The sequence below is a fragment of the Monodelphis domestica genome, chromosome 4, assembly GCF_027887165.1.
Source record: "Monodelphis domestica isolate mMonDom1 chromosome 4, mMonDom1.pri, whole genome shotgun sequence".
NCBI lineage: Eukaryota > Metazoa > Chordata > Mammalia > Didelphimorphia > Didelphidae > Monodelphis > Monodelphis domestica.
The window spans coordinates 131,436,341-131,449,670 of NC_077230.1; the positions used below are offsets into that span (position 1 = coordinate 131,436,341).

At 36.4% G+C, this 13,330-nt stretch overlaps 1 protein-coding gene across 8 annotated transcripts in view; it reads left to right on the forward strand.

Annotated features, from left to right (window-relative positions):
• The window catches only part of MGAT5 (alpha-1,6-mannosylglycoprotein 6-beta-N-acetylglucosaminyltransferase), a 410,898-nt gene that overhangs the window by 41,292 nt on the left and 356,276 nt on the right, over nucleotides 1-13,330 (forward strand). For 7 of the 8 annotated variants that reach the window (XM_016433592.2, XM_016433591.2, XM_016433593.2 and 4 more), the window contains exon 2: nucleotides 458-575. The exons of the other annotated variant lie outside the window; for it this stretch is intronic. The gene's annotated coding sequence lies outside the window, so the exon portion shown is untranslated. The remainder of the gene's footprint in view (nucleotides 1-457; nucleotides 576-13,330) is intronic. 8 annotated transcript variants of the gene reach the window in all.

Below are 13,330 nucleotides of genomic sequence, written 5' to 3' on the forward strand. Positions count from 1 at the left end.
AAGGGTCAGTCTTAGTGACCATATCAGCATATCCCACAATTTTTAGAAAACAGGATTGCTTTTTGGCTTTGTTAATTTTATTTTATGACTTTATAAGGCCATTTGTAGGAGATTGTCTGTTTTGAAAGGAAAAAGAAAAAGTCTTTCCAGAACTGCAGCTTCTCTAAAAATATGTGAGATTTCTGTATAATTCAATTGAAAAAAAAATAAAGAGCTGAGTATTAATACCTATCCATCAGAGAAGGAATTAGTTTTCAGTAGGAATGAAGACCTTTGTATTTGTTGGTTGTTGATAGTGAATGTTTTTACACAAAATGCTACAAATAGCATTTATGTTTTAATAAACAGTTTAATAGGTGTGTATGAAGAATGCCACTTTTTATACTGTTTTTTTTAAGACTTTTTTCCTTACAATAACTACTGAGAGGTATCAAAGTGGATTATTTTTCTTTTGTAGGGACAACATCTCTGAACATAGTAGTAATCTAAAACAACAAACCTGCTACTTGTTCCTGGCTGTAGCTTATTTGGCAAGAACCAGTGAAACCAAAGTCATGGGCTCAGTCTCCAGGAAGGTGAGTATAAAAGTTTTGTTTCAGGGCCACAGACTATTATAGCACCATAACCCCAGCTAGCCATTAAAAGGAGATGAGAATATGACTGAATCAACACAAATTCCTGTTTCATTGCTGTAAAAATAAAAAGGTGTGTGTGGTGTAATTTTAGGGTGTGAAATTTTAGGGTGTAAAGTACCCTAAAGGTGTAAAGGAGTTGTTATCAGGCTACTCAGAAGGTGTAGAAACACTTCTTTGTTGAAAGGAAGTACATCATATGTTTCTTTAGAAATAACCTCAAAGGACAACTTTGCTTCCCCAAAAGCCTTTTCTTTAAGTTCCAGAGCCAGAAAACTCAGTGGCTTTAGATATAAAACAGGGTGGTAGGATCGGAAAGTTAGATTGAGGTATCAGATGGGCAGTAGTTAGGTCACAGAATTATATGAATTTATATAATTCTATTTTTCATGGTTCCAATAGTGCTGTATGTAACCTCAGAGATGTGACATATATATATATATACATATATATATATATGTATATATATATATACAGAATTAGAGTGTAACATGGGAATATAATATTGCTGTGCATATTTATGTAGATACAGAAAATATATGTGCATATACACAGATTTGGGCACTTGATGGAGGGTTGCATGACTTTACAGTATTCAGTGAAGAGGGTATGTCATGCTCAGCAGTGAATGAATGAATGAAAAAAAAAATTTATTAAGCCTTTATCATATACTACCATGCTTAACACTGGAGGTACCAAGATAAAAAGAAAACTATCCTTATTTTCAAGAATCTTATGTTTTAATTTGGGGAGAAAACACGTACAGAAGGGTTCAGATGCAGAGCTGTCTTAAGGGCAAAACAGCAAGACAACTAGCAAATCCCAGGACTGATTAGGGTATATTGGAATGTTTTGACCTTCAGAGGATAGATCCTGGAGGAGGGGACTGGCTCACCACCACTGGGAAAATAAATAATGAATAGAAGATTAAAAGAAGAGATTAAACAATGCAGATTTCTATAAATTGCAGCATGTAATTTTGTGACAAAATGTTCTGTAACATTGAGTAACAAACTAGGGTGAGGCAAGAGGACTTGGTACTACAGATTTGGTAAAATAAACTTCAAGGGTAGGTCAGAAAAATCAAGTAGGACTTCTGTGACTATTATGTGCCAGGAACTGCTAGGGAAAGAGAGACAAAAAAATGGAAAGGGAAACCAATTCTTGCTCTGAGAGATTCTTTGCAATTTTTTTAGGTAGGAAAGGAAGGCTCTAGAACAGAAAGTGCCTTGAATACTTGTTCAGAACAATTATCTATAGGGAAACCTGTATCTATCCTGAGGCTTGAACTTGACAATCCACTGACTGAATTCTCCACTGAGAGAAACTGAGGCACTGTGAGGGACTGTTTTTGGTTTGCCTGAGTTCCTGACTGAATAGGGACTGAATTCTGGACTTGTGAATCCTTTCCCTGTCTTTTGTTGAGTTTCAACCACTTAATGTCTTCAACACTTAAGTCTACACTTAAATGTTACTTTAAGAGGCTAGAGAGATATAGAAGCCTTAAATTATGGACAATTTTTTTGAGAAATATTTTTGGAACTTTGATTATAAAACAAAATCACCTTCACAAAGGCATATTTTGGGTCAGAACCTTGTTACTTGGAAACTCATTTAACTCACGACCTTGTGATATTGACCCTCTACTGGTTCAAGAATTAGAGAATCAATTAACCCATAACAAGTATGTATTGAATGCCTATTATGGGTAAGGCATTATGCTGGTACTGTGGAAGGCACAAGAGAAATAATATTAGGTGCTATTTTTCTGGCTTACAACCTAGTTGCAAAAGTAAGAAACATTTATTAATCCCCTTTTATGTACAAGGTACAAAGGATACAAAAATGTTGCCCTTCAGACCTTGTATTCTACTAAGGCAAGACAGCTTAACCTTTTTTTTTTTCTGTGTCATGACCTCTAGCAGTTTAATGAATCCTATGGACCCATTCTCAGAAGACTTTTAAAAGTATACGAAGTATATAAACTATAATACATAGGCTTGCAAAAGACACCAAAGGTTAATGAAAATAAAGATGTATTTTTTCCATCCAAATTTACAGACTCTAAAATCTGTCTACAGACCTTTGTACTCCAGGTTTAGGAACTCTTGTTACCAGAAGAATACTGAAAAAAGAGGTTCACCAACCCCTTCTCCAAATTTATATGTTTGGGTTGATGGAATCAACCCTACTGTCTAGCTGCCTAGGCCTGTAACAAACCTCAGAGTCATCTTTGAGTCTTCCCTCCCCTTCATCTTTCAAAATAGTAGCCAAATTCTCTTGATTCTCTGTGTAACATCTTTCAGATCTGTCCCTTTCCCATCTTTGACCCAGCTTCCAAGGGAATATTCTGAAGGCCTCACAATGTTGTTTCCCTGTACAACAATTCCTGTGGTACTCTTCTGTATCTAGGATAAAATAATTTAGTTTATATGACTACAGTATATCAGAGCCTGATTTTGAATTCATGTTCTCTATATCCATGTTCTGGATTCTTTCCTTTATGTCACTGCTCAGTATTTTGAGATGGCTTTTTTCCTCTCTGATGTCACCCAGATCCTATACCTCTCACCTACCATCTGCCTCCCCAGACTATGCTTTATTTACTTTTTACATATTTTATATTTACTTGTATTAGAGAGTTACCTCACTTAACATCTTAGAAAAGAGTAGGTAAGAGGTATTAGTGAAGTGTTAAATACTTTCTGAACCCCTTATAATGTTTGAGCTGATTTCTCAGATAAAGTTAAAGGAAACAAGTGACAAGCTATACATTAGTCAAACCCTTGGTGCTGTGTGGTTTTAAGTTTACCAGAGGTAGGGTCAAGGTAAGGGTGAGAGAAAATATTTATTTTTCTTTTCCTCCATTCTCTTCAACCCCCACCCCGCCCCCCACCCCACATCAACCATAGCAGCTAGCAACAAGCTTATTTGCCTGGAAATTGATGGCTGTGTCCAACTGAATGAAATCCATTCTTAGTGGGGCTTCAGCTTAGGAATGCTTTGTGGATGAGACCTGTTGCAGGAGAGAGGAGGGAATTTCTGCCTAGGAGGCACAATGTATTGAGCACTGGACCTGGAGGCAAGAAGATCTGAGTTCAAATCTCACCTCAGAAACTTGCTAGCTATGTGAATGCCTAACCTCTGACTCCGTTTACTTGGCTATAAAATGGGGATATTAATAGCACCTACCTGGAAGGTTGTTGTGAGTGTCAAATGAGATAATGTTTTTAAAACACTTACATAGTGAGTACTTAATAAATACTTGTTCCCATTATAATCTCCTTCTGCTTCAGTTTCCTTAACTAAAATGGGCCAAGTACTAGCACCTACCTTCCAACATTGATGTGAGGATCAAATGAGGTAATTTTTGTAATGTGCTCAGCATAGTGTCTAGCACATAGTAAGCACTTGATAAATGCTTATTCTTTCCTTCCTTATTCCTCTTTCCTCCTCATTAGCAATGATGTCTAGCAATGGCTTGCCTAGATGAAAACACCCCCATCTAGTTCTTGGAAAGTTTGTTGAGTTTGAACAATTGAGGGAGCAGACACTCCAGACAGACATGGGTGTAAAGAAAATGGATCCCTCCAAGAAGGAAATACATGTAAGAAATGGGAATTCTGGAAGCAGAAAAGAGATCTGCGTATTAACTTGAGGCAACGAATTCTGGCAATTTAGAACTGAATTTAAGAGAGGAGAGTACCCTGAGAGTGCATACTGTAGCCATTGTGGGAATTCTGTGAGGATCTAGAAAGAAAGAAAATAACAAGGAGTGGTGAGTTACCCTTGCAAAATCAGAGGCCTTTGCATGTATTCCCATTACCATTATACTTTAAGTTTGAGTCCACTTTTCCAATGGATATTATGTGTATTTGTGAGAGAGTGTCATTTGGTTTATGGGAAAATTATTTTGTGGCTACTGTTTTTTCCTTTACCATCTTATTACATGCCTTTGCTATAAGAACTTATTGTTTTTATAGACTATTAATGAGAAATGTGGGAGGTGCTTTTGAGATATATATGTGCATACATAAAAATATAGAAATCTATATGCATATATGTGTATATATACATATAGAAACAGTCTTCAGAGTATACTAGAACCTGAGGTAGAAGCTGCCCTGTGGGGGGATCCAGACCTATACGTATGGAGATAAGTTCAGGGAGATATGTTGACACATATTGCTAAATATTTATTAAGCTCCTACAATATTCCAAGTATTATGCTATACATATACAAAAAGAGGCAAAAAACACTCTCTGTCCACAAAGAGTTCAAAATATAATGGTTGCAACAAACATTGTATACAAAGAAGCTATAGGATAGCTTGGATAAAAAGGAAATAATTAAGAAAGGAAGGGCAGTAGAATTAAGAGGTGTTGAAAAAGAGATTTTCTGTAGAAAATGGGATTTTAGTTGGGGCTTTAAGGAAGCCAGGAGTCAGAGATGAGAAGGGAAAGCATTCTAGGCTGGGAAGGCAGCCAGAGAAAAATACCCTAAGGCTGAAAGATGGAGCATTTCATTTGTGGAAAAGCCTGGCAGCCAGTGTTACTGGATCAAAGAACATGTGTTGAGGAATAAGGTATAAGAAGACTGGAAAGGTAAGGAGGGGGCTAGGTTACAAAGAGCTTTGAATGCCAAACAGGGCATTTTGTTTTTGCTTCTGGAGATAATAGGGAGCCACTGGAGTTTATTGCATTGGCACTTGAGAAACTCAGATCCTCTGCTCTGAGAAAATCATTTCAGTGGTTGAATGAGGGTAGGATTGGAATGGGGAGAGACTTGAGTCAGACAGACCCACCAACAGACTATTACAGTAGTCTAAATGTGAAACAATGAGGACCTATGCCAGTGCGATGACAGTGTCAGAGAGAATAAAGGGGCATTTTATGTTTTATCTTTTTTTTAATTTGGAAATTTTTAATTAATTTAGAATGTTTTTCCATGGTTACAATATTCATGTTTTTTCCCTTCCCTTCCCCCCAACCTCCTCCTGTAGCCAACTTGTAATTCCACTGGGTTTTACATGTGACATTGATCAAGATCTATTTCCATATTATTGATATTTGCACTGGGGTGATCATTTAGAGTCTATATCCCCAATCATATCTCCATCGACCCATGTGATCAAGCAGTTATTTTTCTTCTGTGTTTCTATTCCCACAGTTCTTCCTCTGGATAGTGTTCTTCCTCATAAGTCCCTCACAATTGTTCTGGATCATTGCATTGCTGCTAGTAGAGAAGGCCATTACATTCGATTGTGCCACAGTGTATCCATTTCTGTATAATGTTCTCCTAGTTCTGCTCCTTTCATTCTGCATCACTTCCTGGAGGTCGGTCTAGTTTACATGGAACTCCTCCAGTTCATTATCCCTTTGAGCACAATAGTATTCCATCACCAACAGATACCACAATTTGTTCAGCCACTCCCCAAACAAAGGGCATCCCCCTCATTTCCCATTTTTTGCCATCACAATGAGCGCAGCTATAAATATTTTTGCACAAGTCTTTTTCCTTATGAACTTTTTGGGGTATAAACCCAGCAGTGTTATGGCTAGAAAGGGGCATTTTAGAGAGTGTTGCACGGGCAAAATTGACAGACCTTGTCCATAGCTTGGATGTAAGGGGTGAGAGTAAGGAGTAGAAGATGACTTCTAGGTTGTGAAACTGGAGGAATGGGAGTATGGCATTGCCTTCTACTCTAATAAGAATGGTTTATGTGTACATTTCCCCCCTCATAGGAAATAAACTGTTTGAGTGCTGAAACTTTTTCATTTGGGTTTTTTTTAATTTCTTTCTTTGTTGCCTTGTACAGTAACTTGCCCTTAATGAGTTGTTTGATGCTCTCTGTGAATACTTCACTTTAAGCTTATTTAGAAGCTTATCACTAAATCACTTATTTAGACTGTGGCTACTTGCCCTTCCTCTCCATTTCTCTTCTTCTTCCCCATCTTTTTTTTCTTTTATTTATTTTAAAATTTATTTTTTGTTATATAAAATTTCCCGGGTATCTCTCTCCCCTCCCAGCACTAGGGAAGGCATCATTTGACAAAATGATGTATGAATATATAAGACCATGTATTGCTTGTTTCTATTTATCAGTTTGTTCCCTCTCCTTTAATCTAGTAGCCTTCCATAGTCTTCCTAATTTTATTCTTTCTCTTCTCCTACTCAAACACTTTCATTGGATGTTACATACTGAAAAAAAATGCTCTCTTGGTTTTGAAAATCCTCACATCTAGGCTCTAATTTCTTTCTAGTCCTGTCTCATATCTACTTTTTATTCCAGAGAAAAAGGAAGATTCATCTTCTGTAGTTTTCATGCTTCATATGAACTCTCTCATCACCCTCACCTACAAATCTCCAGGCCTAGCTCATATATCAACTTCTCTCCAGAATCTTTCTGTAATCTACAAATTCTCCCTATTCATAATTATCCTAGCATTGTTCTTGATTCAAACCCATTTCCATGTTGTTGGTATTTGCATTAGAGTGTTCATTTAGAGGTCTCTCCTCAATCATATCCCCTCAACCCCTGTAGTCAAGCAGTTGCCTTTTCTCAGTGTTTTTACTCCCACAGTTTGTCCTCTGCTTCTGGATAGTGTTTTTTCTCCTAGATCCCTGCAGATTGTTCACTAATTCACTAATGGAGAAGTCCACTATGTTCGATTGTACCACAGTGTGTCAGTCTCTGTGTACATTGTTTTCCTGGCTCTGCATCACTTCCTGGAGGTCATTCCAGTTCCCATGGAATTCCTCCACTTTATTATTCCTTTTAGCACAATACTATTCCATCACCAACATATACCACAATTTGTTTAGCCATTCTCCAACTGAAGGGCATCCCCATATTTTCCAATTTTTGGCCACTACAAAGAGTGCGGCTATGAATATTCTTGTACAAGTCTTTTTCCTTATTATCTCTTTGGGGTACAAGCCCAGCAGTGCTATGGATAAATTGTAGGATTATTCTGAGGGAAATTATATAGACCTTAAAATGTTTTATAAATGGCACTTATTGTGAATTATAAATTTTTGATATATACCTTCCATTTAAGTTTGAACTGCAAGTCATTAGAGAGGGAAAAGGGGCCAACTTCTGAATTTGTAAGATCTCACTTGTTTCAAATATTGCCCCTGACATCTAGCTAGGTGTCCATGGGTAAATGATTTATTACATGGTGTTCCATGCTCCATTAAGCAAAACTCTTAAGATTAGTTGTGGTTTTATTTTTAATTGTTGTCTTTTGTTTTTAATATCACATTCCTTTCTGAATATGGCTCTTTCAGCTTCTAACCCCAGCAAGCCTCCTCTGGTGTCAATTTTTAAAAGGCAAATAAAAAAAAAACAGTTCAACAAAACCAGCAATAATTGAGTCTGAGTATATTAATATAATTGAGTACATTCAATATTTAAAACTTATAATTTCCGATGAAGTATGTTTTCTTAAATCTTATCTGTAGTCATAATTTTTTCTTATTTATCTTTATTTGTTTTGCTTTATATATTTGTGTGTGTATATATATATATATATACATAAAACTACATATGTATAGTTTTCCTAGCTTTGTTTACTTGATTATCAGTTATGAACTGTCAGATCATTAATTACAGGTCTGCATTAGTGGCAGCAATTACCACAGTACCAGTTCTCTGTGCCAATGAAATTGTAGGTCTAGATTTCCAAAATTCTGGGGAAAAAAAGTTTCCACCTGTATATTCCACCCTTAGATCCTCTTAGTAGTAAGTTTATTTTTGTAAAATGAGAGGTTTATTCTTCCATTAGTTCTCCAGTTGTGTCAGCTGTAGATGGTCAGTTAGACTTTGGAAGGGCTTTCATCCTTCCAAATGTAATGTAAATAGGTCATAAAATCAGTTGCCACAGACCCTTTAACCACACCCATTCTATTCATCTGTTCCTTCATCTTGTGACTTTCCTGTAGCTTTTAGAATAGCTTTGGAAGGGCTGGTTTCCTGAAACTACCATTGTCCTATTGAAAGAAGTCTGATATTGTAAGCCAAGTTATCTTTATTGAATTGGGTGATGTGAAGAGAGATAGAAAAAGAAAGAGGTATAGTTTATTTTTAATTCATTGTCTTTCCAAGAATTGCACAAATCAGAAATATTCTTATTCCTGTACTTTTAATAATTATTGTGGTAATGATAATAATAGCAGCTCACATTTATAATGTTTTGGGCAACTAGATAGTGCAATGGATATAGTACCCAACCTGGAATTAGGAAGACCTGAGTTCAAATCTATCCTCAGATACTTACTAGCAGTGTGACTTTGGGTAAGTCACTTAACCCTGATGGCCTCAGTTTCCTCATTTGTAAAATGAGCTGGAGAAGGAAATGACAAATCATTCCAGTATCTTTGCTAAGAAAACCCCAAATGGGGTCACAAAGAGTTAGACATGGACTGAAATGACTGAACAACAAACCTTATCTCATCTGATCTTTAAAACAACTTTGTGAGAAAGGTGCTATTATTATCCTTGCCTTGCCTTTCCAGAATTTTCAGAGAAGTGGCATATGGCCACGGTTACTTTGCACTATTTAGGTCAGGTTCTTAGAAAACGTGGAATTAGCAAGGCAATTGAAATCAATAAGATTTGAGTTTCAAAGCACCAACTTTGCCACAAGTCTGACTCTGAGTAAGTGCTGACTAGGTAATAATAATAGCTCATGCTTACAGAAATGCCGTATCATTTACAAAGCCCTTTCTTCAAAAGATTCCTATGAGCAACTATGGGTTGGACAAACAAAATTATCTTTATTTTAAAATGAGGAAATTGAGACTCAGAGAGAATAAGTAATTTGCTCAAGATCACATAGACTCAGAGACTTAGGCTGAGAATGTAGCTTGGAGTCCATTGAGTCCAGCCCCCCCTCATTTTATAGATAAGGAAACTGAGGCTGAGGAAATAGGCTGAGGTTGGTTAAGTGACTATCACTATTTGTTTAAGAAACAAACTGTTTGCTGTTAGGACCTAGGACCTTTTTACATTCCAAAGGTATTGAGGATCCCAAAGAACTTTTGTATATGTGGATTACATTTATATTTGCCATATTAGAAATTAAAACTCAGAAAATATTAAAATATTTCCTAAGTCATCAAATATCATAGTAAACCCATTACATACTAACATAGACAATATTTCTAATGAAAAGTAATTATAATTTTTAAAAACAGTCAGAAGGGTGGCATTGAATAAGTATTTATTCAAATCTCTTAAAGAGACGACAGCTGGATTCTCATATCTGCTTCTGTGTTCAATTGGTTGTTTTTGTTGAAATGTTTGAAGAAAATCTTGCTGCATATATTAGAATATAGCTAGATAGTTGGGAAAGGGAATATTTTATTAAGCACATGATACCTTACTTTTTAGTTAGTTTTGACTTTGATGGCCCCCTTAAAGGGTCTAGGAACCACACTGAGTAATGATGACCTCTGAGACCAGAATCAAAGTTGGATATTATGCCTTTCAGATTAGTGCCTTCTCTGGTGTCATTGAGCTGCCTCTTGCTAGGAAGTTCTAGAACTTGGAGTAGATTTAGGGTTGTGCTTTTATCTGGCATTCATGCTATGCTAGATTTAAATATTTGAGGACCTTAGTCCATGCTTGGTACATGCTTGGAGTTATCAGAAAGCATTTAAGATAGTATCATGCACTCTAACTGTGGAGTCAAGACAATCACCATGACACATCAGTGAACAGTAGGGATGGGGAATAGTCCTGAGAATTGAGAGGTGCAGGGAATCCCTCAGGTGAGATGCCTCCTTTAGCACATTTCTTTAGAGTACTAAGAGATTACATGACTGTCCAGGGTCACAGAGAGAATATCAGACAGTACTTGACCCAATCAGTATTATTGGAGCGATCCCCTTTGCATACTATCTTTACTCACTATGACTACAATATGACTGACAGTCTGTAAGTATTAGCTGACCTTTGTACTATAAATGATAGGGACTATAGGCAATCAAAGAGTGGATGGAGTTTAATGTGGAAGTTACCATAGATGAAGTAGATGATAGATTTAAGACCTGTGGGCAAAGTGAGAAGTAGAAAATAGCAGCGTGCTTAGAATTCTCTTCCTCATCTCTGTATCCTGCCCTCCCTCCCTCCCTTTCTTTTAAGACCCAGATAAAACCCCACTTTCTACAAGAAGCTTTTCCCCATCCTTCTTACTGCGATTTCATATTGTATATATCTTATTTGTTCATAGTTGCTTGCATGCTGTCTCCCCATTAAAATGTAAGCTTTGGAGCAGAGATTAGCTTTTGTCTTTGCAGTGGTAGACATGTAATAGATATTTAACACATGCCTGTTGACTGACTGTAGGCAGGATTCTAGCTAGCTTGTATGAATAAAATCCAGAGATAAATCAGTGAACTTTCTCTTAGAAATTTCAGTACCTGCCTAATTTGTTTCCATTATGTAGCTGAAGATCACATTAGCTCTTTTTGCTTTCTGCCATATCATTTTGTTGAATTATTGAGTTTTCAGTTCATTAAAACACTTGGTGTTTTTTCTAACCTGGACTTTTTTCTAGTCTCTCAGTGCCAGCACAGTAGAGTCAATACTAAGTTTAAGTTCCAAGGCAGAAGAGGGGAAAGGAATTGGCAATTGGGATTAAATGAGTTCCCTAACTAGGAAGTATTTGAAGACAAATTTGAACCCAAGACCTCCCAACTGTAGGCCTGGCACTTTTATACAGGGAACCAACTAAACAAAAAAGTGCACCTTTCCCCCACAGCCCTTTAATGAACTTACTCCTAATTAGTCAGAATGATTGATGAACTCACCTTGTCTGCAGGTTCTAAAATGCAGTGAGTGACCAGAGAGGTAGAGAAGGAGGAGGAGTAATTAACGCAACTGACCAATGCACAGACAGAGAGTGACTACAGCATTTGAAGGACTTGAGAGTTTGTTTTATTTTAAACAAGTATCTCTGTTTAGTTGCTGCTAAGAGCTTAGGTATGTATGAAATAAGTAAATATGTTAACCATTTTAGCCTTTAGGCCTGTGGAGAAGAGGGGATGAAACTGAAACTAAAAAGTAAATTACAATATTTGCATACCTATACATCATTATAATCTTGAGATAAATTCATGAAACTATATGTTCAGCCCTGTTACTTATCAGAAGGAACTGTGAAGGGGGGCAGCTAGGTAGCTCAGTGGATTAAGTAGGGAGAGGAGGTCCTAGGTTCAAATCTGGACTCTGATACTTCCCAGCTGTGTGACCTTGGGGAAGTCACTTAACCCCCATTGCCTAGCCCTTACCACTCTTCTGCCTTAGAACCAATACACAGTATTGATTCTAAGATGGAAAGTAAGGGTTTAAAAAAAAAAAGAAGGAACTGTGAATATTCCACGTTCTCTATATTTCTAGTCTCCCTTTCCCTTTGCTCCTTGGGTTAATTTAACATCTTATGAGAATAAAAAACATTGATCTCCAGACATAGTTATTATTGCCAGTTTCAGCCAATATAAGTGTGAACTTATTTAGAAAAAGAAAAGAAAATTATATGTCTAATATTCAGAGTTCATCTGGATACCTTTGCAGCAGGTTTGAAATGGACATCTTTTGATTAGATGGACATAAACTTTACTAATGTAAAAGTTGTAGAAAATGTTTGGTTTTTCTTCTCAGAATGCAGCCGCTTAGTATTTTTTCTTTAAATCATTAGTTAATCCAGATGTTCTGTTTCTAGTGATTAGGACCATTAGATACATCATGAATTTAGAGATAATTTCTTGGAAGAGATCGCCAGATGGTAGATGTATACAGTGTTTGTTTTTAATAAGTTTAAATAGGTTTGCCCAAATACCTACAGTTTTGATCTCTGTTTACAACAAACCAAATTAGAGCTTAGGTTCCATGTTTCCTTGTTATGACATATGGTATGATTGGTTTCAAAGGAATACATTATTATGAGCACATTATGAAAAAGAATAGAATAATATAATTATAAACAACGGCTCTTACTGCATTTGACAAAGGATGCAGCTTTTGTTGTTGAAGTGTTTCTGTAATTACATCAGAAATGACACTCAACATTGACCTTACTTTAGGGGGAGAAACCCTCAGTATTAAGTGAGTCCATAAAATAATGAATGAATCATAGTCAGCTACATTAAGAAGAAATAAAAATAGAAAAAAAAAGCTGACATCATCTGTAGCAAGTTTTTAAGGAACTAAAAATTCAAGTCTGTTTAAACTTAAAGTAATGAGACGTCACCTACAAATTGAACATTTCAACAAGTGAACCTTTGATGGAAGAGGGAAAGAAACTAATCATATTCCAAGAGTTGTTCAAAAAGTGAGTTTGTGAAGTTAATCACCAATTTTAATGAATACCACAGTAATTTGCTGGGAGCACCAGATTCACATAGATTTGTGGGAACACTGTAAAAATTGACTGGGTAAAACTCATTCTGACTTGATGTAGCTTTACTTAAAGATGGCTGTTCTCCCAGTTGTGTGGTTCCCAAGTAAATTTCCATACTGGTGTTTTTCCTTCCTTTGTGTAGCACTGATATATTTTGTTAACAGGAAATATTCCTGACAGACTTCAAGTTGACATATCTCTGTGACTATAACACATTTTTTCTTAAATTCTCTTGATTCTTAAAAAAAATCAGCTATTTCCCCCAAAATTTTTCCCCAATAGAACACTTC